Raw genomic sequence first — 13421 nt, 5'->3', positions numbered from 1 at the left:
ATTCCATTGTGTATATGTACCACAATTTTGGTATCCATTTGTCCAATGATGGGCAAATGGGTTAATTCTAGTTCTTAGCTATTATGAATTGAGGAACTATGAACATGGTTAAACAAATAACTCTGTAGTGAAGTGTGGAGCATTTACAGCAAATGCTCAGTAGGGGAATAACTTGGTCTGTTGGCAATTATATATTCATCTTTTTCAGGAATTTCCATATTGATTTACATAGTGGTTGTACAAGTTTACATTCCACTACCAGTGAATAAAGGTTCCTCTTTTCCCACATTCTTGCCAACATTTGTTGTTGTTTGATTTTTTAATGATTGCATCCTTACTGGAGTAAGGCAGAATCTCATAGCTGTTTTAATTTGCATTTCCCTGATGGTTAGGAATGTTGAACATTTTCTTAAGTGTGTAGTAGTCATTTGTATTTCTTCCTGTGAAAACTCCTTATTGAGTTCCTGCCCATTTTTTCAGTGGGTTATTTAATTTTTTTATTGCTTAGTTTTTTTTCTTGAGTTATTTGTAGATTCTAGATATGGGGCTTCTGCCAGTGGTATAGCTAGCAAAAATTTTCTCACATTCTTTGGGTAATCTATTGGCTGGTTATGGTATGTTTGTTCATGCAAAATCTTCTTTTTTTAAATTTGATTTATTAGTTTTTTTTTCATCAAATACAGGCAGTTTGGTACCATTGTTTAGGCTCATCTATGATCTACCCCCTCCCATTAGACCCTCCTTGTTGATGTAAATGGGTCATGCATTGTGGAGTAGTCCCCAGTTATTGGTATGCTAAATGTCTCTGCAAATCATGACCCAACATGCGACTCTGACATTCTTTCTACCCCCTCTTCTGCAAAATTTCCCTGAGCCATGTTGGGTTCATTTTTGGTCTGCTTCAGTGCTGAGGTGTTGGGGGCCTCTGAGGCTCTGGCTCTCTGATTTGTTAGGAGTTGATTTTTCTCTTTGTTGGTCTCCTTCCCCTTTGTGCTGATATCCGGTTCACAGGAAAATATCACCCTTTCTTGTTTCACCAATTGTCCTTAGTTTCAGTTGGGCCCCTTTTGAGGTATGTTGGGGCAGCTCTCTCCATAGGATCTGCATCTATCTGAAAAAGAGAAGCAGATTCTCCAATGGAGAGTAAGTTAGCACCCAGAAAATTGAAATAACACTTACTTTTTTGGTAGATAGATTGATAGGTGTAGGTCCTCTTATACCCCATGATTGATGATAGCCTGATATTGTAGAGTGGGCTTGTGTTTGGGTATGGTTCTGACTTGTTTCCCAGCTCGAGCTATGGGTCTAGTACCACTGAGTGGATCAGTTAGCCAAATCAAGAGTAGTTGGTTCCTCACCATGGCTGTGTGCCACTATTGCACTTGTGTGGGCATTACGTCAGGTTATTTGTTGCTAATTTGATTAGACAATGAGTTGCTTGGACAGATATTGGTCATTTCCCCCAGTCGCCCATGTAGCGCCTTCTGGCACTAGACAGGGTGACTGTCTGGGGACTGACTCTCTCCTGGCTTCCAGCCATGCTGTTCAATTTTGCGCATCAGCAGCATGTGGAGTCTTCAGCAATAGGGTCTTACCACTGGCCTTTGTGGGTCATCAAGTACTCTGACAGAAATCTGTCATTGTTTTGGGAAACCTTGTAGGTTTCTCTGATCAAAAGCTCATTGTGGATGGTAGCCCCAAGCTGGAAGTGGGGGATACAGGTCAGTGCCCACTAATAAATCGAGGGAAAACATAACTAATATACAAGAGTTAGAGAGGAGAGAGATAGAGGGGAGAGGGGGAGAGGGAGGGAGGGAAGATGTAGAAGATTTAGGTTAGTTTTGATTCTACCCTCTCCAGTGTCTTGTGGTTCAGGTGTTTCCTGTAAAGGTCCAGTGAAGGTTCAGCTATTTGGTTTGACTTTTAGAAAGTAGAATTTTATGGTACCAATGCCGTTTGAGCCCAGATTATTGTTTTCCACCCTTCGATGCTATCCCCGCCCTCCCTTCCATCCTATTGTCTAGTCCATGAGGTGCCTGCTGAGTATGTAAGGTATCTTGTGTAGATTCAGGTTAGGTGTTGTAGATGAGTGAGACTATGTGTCGATTTTTTTTCTGTGATTGTTTACTGAGAATGATCTGTTCCAGGTTCAACCATTTTTCCTCAAATTTCTTTGTGTCATTTTTTCTTACTGCTGTATAGAATTCCATTGTGTAGATATACCACATCTTTGTTATCCATTCTTCTAATGATGGACATCTGGGTTGATTCCAGCTTTTAGCTATTACAAATTGAGCCGCTACAAACATGGTTGAGCAAATCTCTCTGGCCTTTGGTTTGAAGGTTTTAGGGTAGATGCCCAGTAAGGGTATACCTGGGTCTGTTGGTATTTCTATAGTCAGCTTTTTTAGGAGTCTCCATATTGCTTTCTAGAGTGGTTGTTGAGATGCCATTGGTTGAGAGACTGTTAAATTTCCTGGCATAATGGGATAATTTTCAGGAAGTCTTTCACCACTTCTGTGTCATGGAGAGCTCCTCCTATGTTTCTTCCAGTACTTGAAGAGTTTCAGGTCTTATATTGAGGTCTTTAATCCATTTGGACTTGATTTATGTCTATGGTGAGTGAATGAGTCTAGTTTTATTTTTCTACATGTGGTTGTCCAACTTGTCCAGCACTGTTTGTTGAAGATGCTATATTTTCTCTAGTCTATGTTATTGGCATGTTTCTCAAAGCTCAAGTAGCTATAGCTACTTGACCTAAGGTTTGGGTCTTCAATTCTGTTCCACTGGTCTATATTTCTGTTTTTTTTTTTTTTTTTTTAAATGCCAGTACCATGCTGTTTTGTTACTATGGAATTGTAGTATAGCTTTTGATCAGGTATGGTAACATCTCCAGAGGTGTTTCTTTTGCTGAGGATATGTTTGGATATCTGAAGCCTGCTGCCATTCATATGCATTATGAAATAATTTTTCCTATCTCTGTGAATAATTAGTTGGAACTTTTATTGGTAGTACATTAACATCTCTATATGGCTTTTGGTATAATTGCCATTTTCATAATGTTCGTTCTACCTATCCAAGATTTTTGTGTGTTGATTTTGTATCCTGATGCTTTGCTGAAGGAACAAATAACCTTTAGAAGTCTTGAAATTGAGCCTTTTGAGTCATTTATGTATAAGATCCTGTCATCTGCAATTAGGGCTAATTTGTCTTCTTACTTTCCAATTTGTATCCCTTTTATTTCTTCCTACTGTCTTATTGCTTGGTCTAAGACATCAAGTACTATGTTGAAGAGCAGTGGTGAGAGTGGGCACCCCTTTCTTGTTTCTGATATCAATGGGAACTCCTTGAGTCTTTCCCCATTACATATTACTTGGGCTTTAGATGCTTTATATATAACTTTTGTTGTGTTAAGATATAAACCCTCAATGTCTATTTTTTCTAGCATTTTGATTATGAAGTGACGTTTTGTCGAAGGCCTTCTTTGCATCAGTTGAGATGATTACATAATTCTTGTGATTAGGTTTATTTATATATAAACCTAATTATGTTAACTGGTATATGGTATATTATGTTAACTGATTTCCATATGTTGAAGCACTTCTGTATCCCTGGGATGAATCCTGCTTGGTCAAGGGGATAATGCTTTTTGATGTGTTGTTGAATTCAGTTTACAAGGAATTTTTTCAGGGCCTTCACATCTAAATTCATCAAGGATAAAGGTCTATAGTTCTCTTGTATCTCTGTCTGGTTTTGGTATTAGGGTGATGCTAGCTTCATAAAAGGAGATGGGGAGGATTCCCTATTCTCCAAATATGTGAAACAGTTTGATAAAAATTGGTTTCAGGGCTAGAGAGATGGCTTAGAAGTTAGTGAATCTGTCTACAAAGCCGGAGGACCAAGGTTTGATTCCTCAGTACCCATATAAGCCAGATGCTCAAGGTGGCACATGCGTCTGGAGTTCCTTTGCAGTGGCTAGAGGCCCTGGCATGCCCATTACTTCTCTCTATCTCTACCTTTCTCTCTCTCTACCTGTCTCTCAAATAAATGAAATAAAAGTAAAATAAAATAAATCACTGTTGACTTTGAGAATACTTTTATTAAAAAAAATGGTTTCAGTTCTTTAAGGAAGTTTTGATGGAACTCAGCCAAGAAGCCATCTGTCCCTTTATGTTCCTTTTGGGAGAAGTTTCTTCACTATCTTTTCAATCTTGATCAATGTGGTAGGCCTTTTTAGGAGATTAATCGGGTCTGCGTTTAGTTTTTGTAGGTGATATGTGTCTAGGATTTATCCATTTCTTTGAGATTATCTAATTTTGTGGAGTAGAGGTTTTGGCAATATGTCCTGATGATTCTTCCAATTTCATTGATGTCAGTTGTGACCTCTCTGTTTTAATTTCTCATTTTAATTTGAAACTTCTTTTTTTTTCATTTGATCAAATTGGCCAAGAGTATACCAATCTTATTTATTTTTTCAAAGAACTAACTCTTTGTTCTATTGATATTGTTTTCTTAGTTTCTATTTCAATAATTTCTGCTCTGATCATGATTATTTATTGCCATTTGGATCTCTTAGGGTTGGATTGTTCTTGTTTTTCCAATGGTGGATGGTTAGCTTATTGATTTAGGGTCTGCCTGTCTTTATTATGAAGGCATTTAGTGCTATGAATTTTCCCCTTTGTATTGCCTTCATTGTGTCCCATAGTTTTGATAAGTTGTATACTCATTATCATTCAATTCTAGAAATTTTACAATTTTGCTTTTCTTCCATAACCCATCATTGTTCAAAAGTGTGTTGGTCAGTCTCCTGAAGCTAGTTAGAGTTCCTGATGAGTATTTTGTTTGTTAATTTCTACCTTTAAAGCACTGTGATTTGAATTGTATCAAGTGGCCTTCTTTGTTTTTTTTTTTTTTTGATCACTTTTTGTCTCAAGTTTATTTTATCATATGTTAATATAGCACCTGCTTGTTTCTTATTTCCATTTGCTTTGAACACCTGAGCAGATGTCTATATTTAATGGTGAGGTGGGCTTCGAAGACAGCAGAGAGAAGTCAAGTTTCATGATTCTGTCAACTTGTGTCTTTTGAGGTGTGAGTTTAGACCATTAATATTTAAGGTTATAACTGTGATGTTTGATTTAGTACCTTCCATTATGGGGTGCTTTCGTGGGGTTTGGTACTTTTTGGGCTTTGTACATTTTTGGTTATTGTAGTCTTCTTCATGTGGGCTCTTGAGATAGGATGTTGGACTGTTCTGTGTGAAGTATTCCCTGAAGTATTCTCTGTAGGTTTGGCTTTGTTCATATCATCATAGAGCTGTCTTTTTACATGGAATAATTTCCTTTCATCATCTATAATGAGGGACACTGTTGGTGATTACAGTTGTTTGGGTTGGCAGCCACAGCTTTTTAGACTTTGAAGTGTTCCATTCCAGGCCCTTTTGGCTTTCAGGGTTTCCATTGAGAAATCTGAAGTAATTCTGATGGGATTCCCTTTGTTTGCAGTGAGTTGTTTATCTCTTGCTGATTTTAGCACTCTCTCACACTCTATCTTTGTTTTCATTGTGAAGAGTTTTAATTATGATTTTGCCTTGTAGATATTCTTCTTTGTTCCTATATGTTTGTTACATTCTGTGTGCTTCTTGTATCCAGATAGGTCTCTCTTTTGCAAGATTGGGAAAGTTTTCTTCAGGAGTTTTGTTGAATATGTTCTTTATGCCTCTAGTCTTATTTTGTCTCCTCTGGTATACCCATCATCTGGTTATTTGGTCAGAGTATCCCTTAGTTCCCTCATATTCAGTTCACTTGATTTTTTGAACTTAGCAAAGTTTTGGGGTTCCTGATCCATTTTTTTCTGTCTTGTCTTCCAGTTCAGAGGTTTTGTCTTGCACAAGAGTGACTCTTTCAGTGAGGGGCTCTAGAGAGGTTTTTAAAAGCTCTATTTGAATTTTGTGTTCTGTTGTGTTTTATTTCATCATGTCCATCTGTTTTTTCAAGTATGATTTCAGTTCAAAGTCCAATTTTCTTAATACTTTGTCAAATTCATTCTTGATTCATTTGATCCTGTCTTCATTAAGCTTAATCAGCTAGTTATTGAGATCCTCTATTTGTTGATTCACCTTCCATTTTCTTTTGAAGCTTCTGTGGTTTTCTTCAATTAAGATAAATCTAGTGACAAAAGTTGAGTGTCCTAAGTGATGATTCTACTCAACTTCAGTTATATGATTGTTGGTTTTTGACCATTTGCTTCCAGGTCAGCAATTCTCTTGATCAGAATCCCATAGCTTGTGGGATTCAATGTCTGTTTGTATGATTTTATTGGAGGCTGACATTGTATGTCTAGGAATCATTGGTGCAGATCTGTTTTCTGACATTTATTTGTTTATTTATTATTAGTTTTTTGCATTGTGGTCTCCCCATCTTAGGGTAAAAGTCATATTTTATCAAGGAGGAAGCAAATATTTGTCCTTGTAGGACACCAGTCAATGTTCTGTTTGAAATGAAGACTGGACTGGAGTATGATGGGGTTATGTATGCAAATGAACAGATTGCGGAGATTGCAAGTACATCAAAGTTACCTGCAGAATTGGGAGGTGAGGAACTTGGAGCATTGGCCTACTTACTCCACTTGCACACATTCTTCAGCACAGGGGAGTCAGGGGGTGTTGAGTCAGGAGCCAGGAAGCTGGAGAGGCAGTGGCAGGAGACCACCCCACAATGTACCATGTCTCAGGAGAACATGGATTTGGGGATCCAAGGGCTGGTCAATCAGGAAGCTTCTGCAAAAGGCCTGCTTCTGTAGCACATATGCAGGGTCTAGGCTGCATCAAGCCAGCAGCAGGGGTACCAGGATGAAGAATTTTGAGGTGGGGAATGAACTAGGATCTTTGTCCTACTTCATCCTCCTGAGCAGGAGATGCAGGAGTTGGGGGCCCAGCAGCAGGTCAATCAGGAAGGTGGAGCAAAAGGCCTGCTTCCACAGCATGAATTCAGAATCCAGGCAGCCCTAGTTGATTCTTTTACATTTTTTTTCATCTTTTTCTTTTTCTGCTTGAGTGTTTCCAGTTTTTAATCTCACACATGGAACTGTCTTTTGGATTCTTCTTCCCTATGGAGTATTCCTTTTAGTACTTTTTGTAGGGTTGGCTTGGTTGACATAAATTTTCTTAGTTTGTGTTTTTCTATTTTTTTTTATATTTTGTTTGTCATTTAATTTCAAAATAACAGTGGAAACATAAACTGTACAATTTACAGAGTACTCAAAAGGTTATAATATAAAATTTTATAAAATCTATAGTACAAACTAGTAAACGATTCAAGATAGGGCACATAATACTGATACAGCAGCAGCAGCAGCTTTGCAAATGTTACCTATGGGATTTGCATAGTGTTTCCTTTTCTCTCTAAGTTACCCAGGCTGGCCTTGAAGTCACAATTTTGCCTCAGCCTTCCAAGCAGAGAGGACCACAGGCAGAAGCCACTGTGCCTTTTTTCTTATGAGCCTTTATTCCACAGGAACCATTAAGTCATTTAGATTATACTATTAACAGTACATAGTGGTTTATTACTATTGTAAAATATTATTCTGTCCAGACAGGGTGGTGGCTGACAACTCTGGAGGTTGAAATAGGAGGATAGTCATGATTTTTTAGGCCAGTCTGGGCTACAGAATGAGTTCTAGGTCAGCCTGGGCTAGAGTGAGACTGTGCCTCAAAAAAAATAATTGTTCTATTAAAAATATTCAGTTGGGCTGGAGAAATTGCTTAGCAGTTAAAAATATTTATTTGCTTTGCTTCCCCTTTAGTGATCATTCATCTTATTTTTACATAAAAGTAAGTATCAGGTTTTATAACAACTTTTGCCAGACTTGGTGGGTCATTCCTTTAACCCCAGCACTTGGGAAGTGGAGAAAGGAAGACCAGTAAGTTTGAGGCCAGACTTGGTTAGATAGGACCCTTTCTCAATAAACCAAACAAAAATACAAACCAACTAACCCTGCAGATATGTCACACAAGTGTTATAGCCATAAATGTGTATCTCATAAACAGGTCTGCTTCTTAGATGCTAAACACTGTCCTTTGTCTATTTTCCAATCTGGTAACTTTCCAACAACACTATTTGGTGTTTCAAAGCAATTTTTTTTTTTTTTTAATGGAAATACAGACATTTGTGCTGGGTATATAATTCAATGTGTGCTTACTTAGTATGTGCAAGGTCCTGGGTTCTATCTAAAACAATGAAACAAATAAGTAACTAACAACAATTACTGATTTAAAACATTACTTGTATGATGGCATGTGTCTTTAATCCTAGCACTTGGGAGACAAAAATAGAAGGATCACTGTGAGTTTGAGGCTACCCTGAGACTACATAGTGAATTTCAGGTCAGCTTGGAAAGAACAAAATCCAGTGAGAAGTACATTCTCACTGTTATGAATATACAGGCTGGGGAGGACTGAGAACCATGTCTCACAGTAAGCCTGCCATAAACTGCAACAAATCCTTGACAGGGCATTATGGAAAACAGAATGTTCATACTGAAGTGTTCATGAAATTTCTGTTTAGCTGTATGTGGACAACAGACAAAAAGCAGGAATATGCTGGGTGTGGTGGTGCATGCCTTATATCCCAGCACTTGGGAAGCAGAAGTAGGAGGATTGCCATGAGTTCAAGACCACCCTGAGACTACATAGTGAATTCCAAGTCAGCCTGGCCTAGGGTGAAACCCTACCATGAAAAACAAAAACAAAAACAAAAACAAGCAAACAAAAAGGTAGGAATATAAGATCTCTAGGTATAGTTTAGCATGTGTGATGTCCTGGACTTAATCCAAAAACAAAACAAAACAAAACAAAAATACCCTACTTGAAACTATCTACATAAATTGCTAGAAATGGCACATTCAAGGCAGGTATGGTGGCTCACACCCATATAATCCTACACTCAGGAAACTGAGACAGGAGGACTATCATGAGTTCCAGGTTGACCTGGGCTACAGTGTGAAAACCTGTCTTCATAAAACTTAATACAGACATGGAGGCCTACGTAGGAGAACTAGTATGAGTTTGAGGCCAGCCTGAGACTACATTGTGAATTCCAGGTCGGCCTGGGATACAGTGAAATCCTACCTTAAAAAAACAAAACACCAAAAACCAAATACCCACTGGGCATGATGGTGTTATGCCTTTAGTCCCAGCACTGTGGTGGCTGAGGGAGGATTGTAGTGAGTTCCAAGTCAGCCTGGACTAGAATGAGATCCTGCCTGGAAAAAACACAACATAATAAAACAAAACAAGCAAACAAACAAACAAACAAAAAAAAACAAAGGCTGGAGAGATGGCCTAGTGGTTAAGGTGCATGCCTGCCTGTGAAGCCTAAGGATCCAAGTTTGATTCTCCAGGTCCCATGTAAGCCAGATGCACATGGTGGCACATGCAACTGGAGTTTATTTGTAGGGGCTAGAGGCCCTAGTGCACCCATTCTCACTCTCTCTCCCCCACCCCACGCTGTCTCTAATAAATAAATAAAAATAAATCTTAAAAAAAAAAACAGCAGGGCATTCATTGTAGCACAGGCCTTTAATCCCAAAACTAGGGAAGCAGAGGTAGGAGGATCGCTATGAGTTCAAGGCCAGCCTGAGACAGTGAATTCTAGGTCAGTCTGGGCTAGTGAGACCCTACATGAAACACACACACACACACACACACACACACACACACACACACACACACACACGCACGCACAATTCCACCTCTCCTCCCTCTAAAAAGGACACATTTGAATTTTGAAGGTCAAATTGGGACTCTCCTTCAAATTCATTTGGGAAATGGCTACATTTAGATGGGGGATAGTCTGTTTTATTTCTATTTTATGTGTACATGTGTGCATGTACATGAAGAGACCCAAGGACAACCTCAGGGTCTCTCAGTAGCAGGGATCTTGCCTATTAGGCTAAACTGGCTTGTCCTCTAGCCCCCTGCTGGGATCTGCTTATCGCTGCCTCCCAAGCACTGGGATTGCAAGCACCGAGCCTGGGCACTTTTACATGGGTTCTTCCGATGAAGCTCACACCCTCCTGTTTTAACTAACTTTCATCTCCCTAGCCTCTATTTCATTTATGTATGAGTAAAATCTATAGGTTTTGCCTGCTGGTTTGTGTGTTTTGAGACAAGATCTCATATAGCACAGGCTGCATTTAATACATTGCACTCATCCTCCTGCCTCCACTTCTATTTTGAGACAGGGTTTCACTATACAGCTCAGGCTGGTCTGCATTTCATGATCCTCTTGCCTTAGCCTCCTGAGTGCTAAGTTTGGTAAAAATCACTGACCCCTGCTTAAGGAAATGTGTGTGGGTATGTCCTTTTTATGGATCAAGTCTGTTAGCAATGAATGTATGAGCCTTATAGGCTGAAATATTTCTTTTCAGCTGCCTGAGATGAACAGGATGATCAGAAACCAGGGTCTTTTTCTAATACTATACTTGCACCTATACAGTATAAACTAGTTACCTAGCTAAACTGGAAGACCCTAACGTAAGCTGAGTCATCCCAAGCTGAACAGCACTCTGCAGATTGTATTTTCTCTACTTTATACCACACTGTATGTAGTTAGTCCATATATACTCCAGTTCTTCAAGTAGAATCACATCAGTATATTTATACACATTCTACCCATTAAGAAAAGATGTGAGTGATTTTATCTCTATACGGCATGGCTCTCCACATGGAGTCAGGTAGAGTTGGCATCGGTTCTATTCATCAAAACAGCTTGTAGAAAGTGGCAGAGTTTGAGTTGGGCTCTTAGGGTGAGCCAGCTGAAACTTTTTCCTCAAGGCCCGAGTCATTACTGGAGTCAGTCCAGTTCCTGTTTCTATATTTTCTTTATTGGTTAGAGGAGTCCCACCTGGGCTCCTTTCAACATCAACTTTTCTAAGCAGTTTCCGCAGATCAATCTGGCTTTTACCAGGAGTAATCAGGACATTTGTAACTCGTGTTGGTAACACTTTGCAGTTAGGTTTCAGGGTAACACGCTGCAGATCAGAGATGGTAACTAGTGGATTCCGTTCCTTGGGTGATGGCATAAGCTTTTTCCTTTCTTCAATATTTTGTATCTTCTTTAATTTTACAGTTAGTAGATCTTTAACTGTTATATGCATGGGCCCATCTGATTTTAATGGTGCAGCCTGAAGTACTTTAGTGGAACCAGATTTTCTGAGCAGCAAAGGTGCTAGTGGTGGTGGAGGAGGAGGCAGAGGAGGAGGTGGAGGCGGTGGAGGCGGTGGAGGAGGAAGGCTGGATGGCTGTGGCAGGGTAGGAGGGAGAACAGCCCCAGAGTCTCCAGTGGTTAGAGCACTAGCCTGAGCAGGTGGAAGTTTACTGTTCATGGGACACATCTGACCACAGCTTGAACAAGAATTTTCTGATATAGTCTTCAGTGTTTCACGGAGTTTGCATAAGTCACTTTCCAAAGTGCAAAACTGTTGTTTTAGACTATGAAGTTCTCGATGGTAGATTCGGGATGGGAAGATGATATCTTTCAATACTTCTAAACTCTGGGCTACACAGTTCTGACACCAACTGTATATACACCATACTCTATCTGTCCAAAGGCTTATTGCAGTTTTGATGTTGGGGAATTTGAAGTTCCAGGATGGCCTTGGCCAGCTTCTACTTTGGGATCTATCTGTTGAAATAACCACTCTTTCTGGTGAAGGTGGTGGGGGGGTGGTGTAAATAGCTTAGACTGGAAGTGAGAGGCTTCTTTCTTCCTAAATAATCTTTTTGCTTTGGCTTTTAGCTTCCTTCATCATTGTTTGAACTTGGGCATGGTTTCTGTAGATAAATTTTTAAAAATAATTTTTTCACGCTGGAGAGATGGCATAGTGGTGAAGACTCTTGCCTGGGAAGCTTAAAGACTGGAGTTCCATGCCCCAGTAGCTATGTTAAGCCAGACAAAGGGACACATGCATCTGGAGTTCATTTGCAGGTGCTGAAGATCCTGGCATGCCCATTCTCTCTGTCTCTCTTCTCTCTCTTTTATTCTAACAGCCAGGGGATTAGACGGAGTTCGGGCAGTAGTCTCTTCCACCAGTTTGTGTTTTTCTAATAGTATACTTATTTCTCCATCAGTTTTGAAAGATAATTTTTCTGGGCATAGCATTCTTCATTGGTAGTTGTTTATCTTCAGAGTTTAGACTATGTTATTTCAATCTTTTATGGCTTATAGGGTTGCTGAGAAAGGTCTGAGGTTATTTTGATATTCTTGTCTTTTTATGCAAGTTAATGTTTTGTCCTTGCAACTTTTAACATTGTTTCTTTACTATAAAGTGTTGGCATTGTTACTATGATATATCCTGCAGAGGTTGAAAGACAAGCCTGTTTTGAGTTCTATATGCTTCTTGTGTTTGGTTGTTTACTTCTTTCTCTACATTTGCAAAATTTTTCTTTTATAAGCTCATTAAATAATTAATCAGCCACTTTTGGATTTTTCTCAGCTTCTTCTACTTGTATTCTGAGGCTTTGTCTTTGGGGATTAATTTGTTAGAGATTTTTTTGGAAATATTGGTCATGTTTTTATTTTCTTTGTATGAGTCTGTAATATTGTCTGTTTTCATTTTTGAGATTCAATCTCTGCATGATCTTGTTTGTTAATATTAGATTCTGATATTTTAAAATTGATTAATCATTGCTTTCATTTTCATAATTTGTTTTTTTTTCTTTTTTCATTTTTTTTAAATTTATGAGAGACTGCATGACAAGGCCTGTAGTTAGTTCAAATGAACTCCAAAACTCCAGATGTATGCATCACCTTATGCATCTGAATTTACATGGATGATGGGGAGTAAATCCTGTGTCTTTTGGCTTTGCCAGCAAGTACCTTAACCACTGAGTCATCTGTCTAGCCCTTCCTTCTCTTTCCATATTTCAACATCCTTGCTAATTTTCCCTACATACTTATCACCATTTCCTCCAATTTACTCACTCTTTCATTCACATGGCATGCTATCTTGTCAAGGGCTTGAATATATAATATTTTTTAATTCACTCATATGTCTTTTTGAGTTATGTAAAAGGATTTTAGAAATAGAGCTCTAAATTCTTTTTCTGAAATTTACACTGTCTCATTTTCTCTTCCCATTATAAGAGGGTTGAAAGCTTGGGGGTGTGTTAGCGGGATTGTTGTCCTTTAGTTATCGTGTGTGTTCCTTTGTTGTATCTTGGGCATTTGTGGAGATGATTTTTTTTCAGGTTTGGAAAACTATTTCTGTGGGATGGAGGTGTTAGATACAATATTCTAAAAGTTCATTTGTACACTTTTAGGTATTGATACCAATGTGAAATTAGAGTGGCTAGACTGCTGGAGCATTGGCATCTATGAACAAGAATAATAGTTTCAGTAGTAAAAAGGAAAAAAAAAAGA

At 38.8% G+C, this 13421-nt stretch overlaps 1 protein-coding gene and 1 pseudogene across 5 annotated transcripts in view; one reads left to right on the top strand and one right to left on the bottom strand.

Moving 5' to 3' along the window:
• Positions 1–13421, top strand: part of Slc4a10 (solute carrier family 4 member 10) — a 362675-nt gene that overhangs the window by 69311 nt on the left and 279943 nt on the right. The gene's annotated exons all lie outside the window — the stretch shown is intronic.
• Positions 10753–11828, bottom strand: LOC101601910 (annotated as a pseudogene).

Source organism: Jaculus jaculus, chromosome 4 (genome assembly GCF_020740685.1).
Source record: "Jaculus jaculus isolate mJacJac1 chromosome 4, mJacJac1.mat.Y.cur, whole genome shotgun sequence".
Taxonomy (NCBI): domain Eukaryota; kingdom Metazoa; phylum Chordata; class Mammalia; order Rodentia; family Dipodidae; genus Jaculus; species Jaculus jaculus.
The sequence above is the reverse complement of the archived record's forward strand: the minus strand, read 5'-3'. Positions and strand labels throughout refer to the sequence as shown.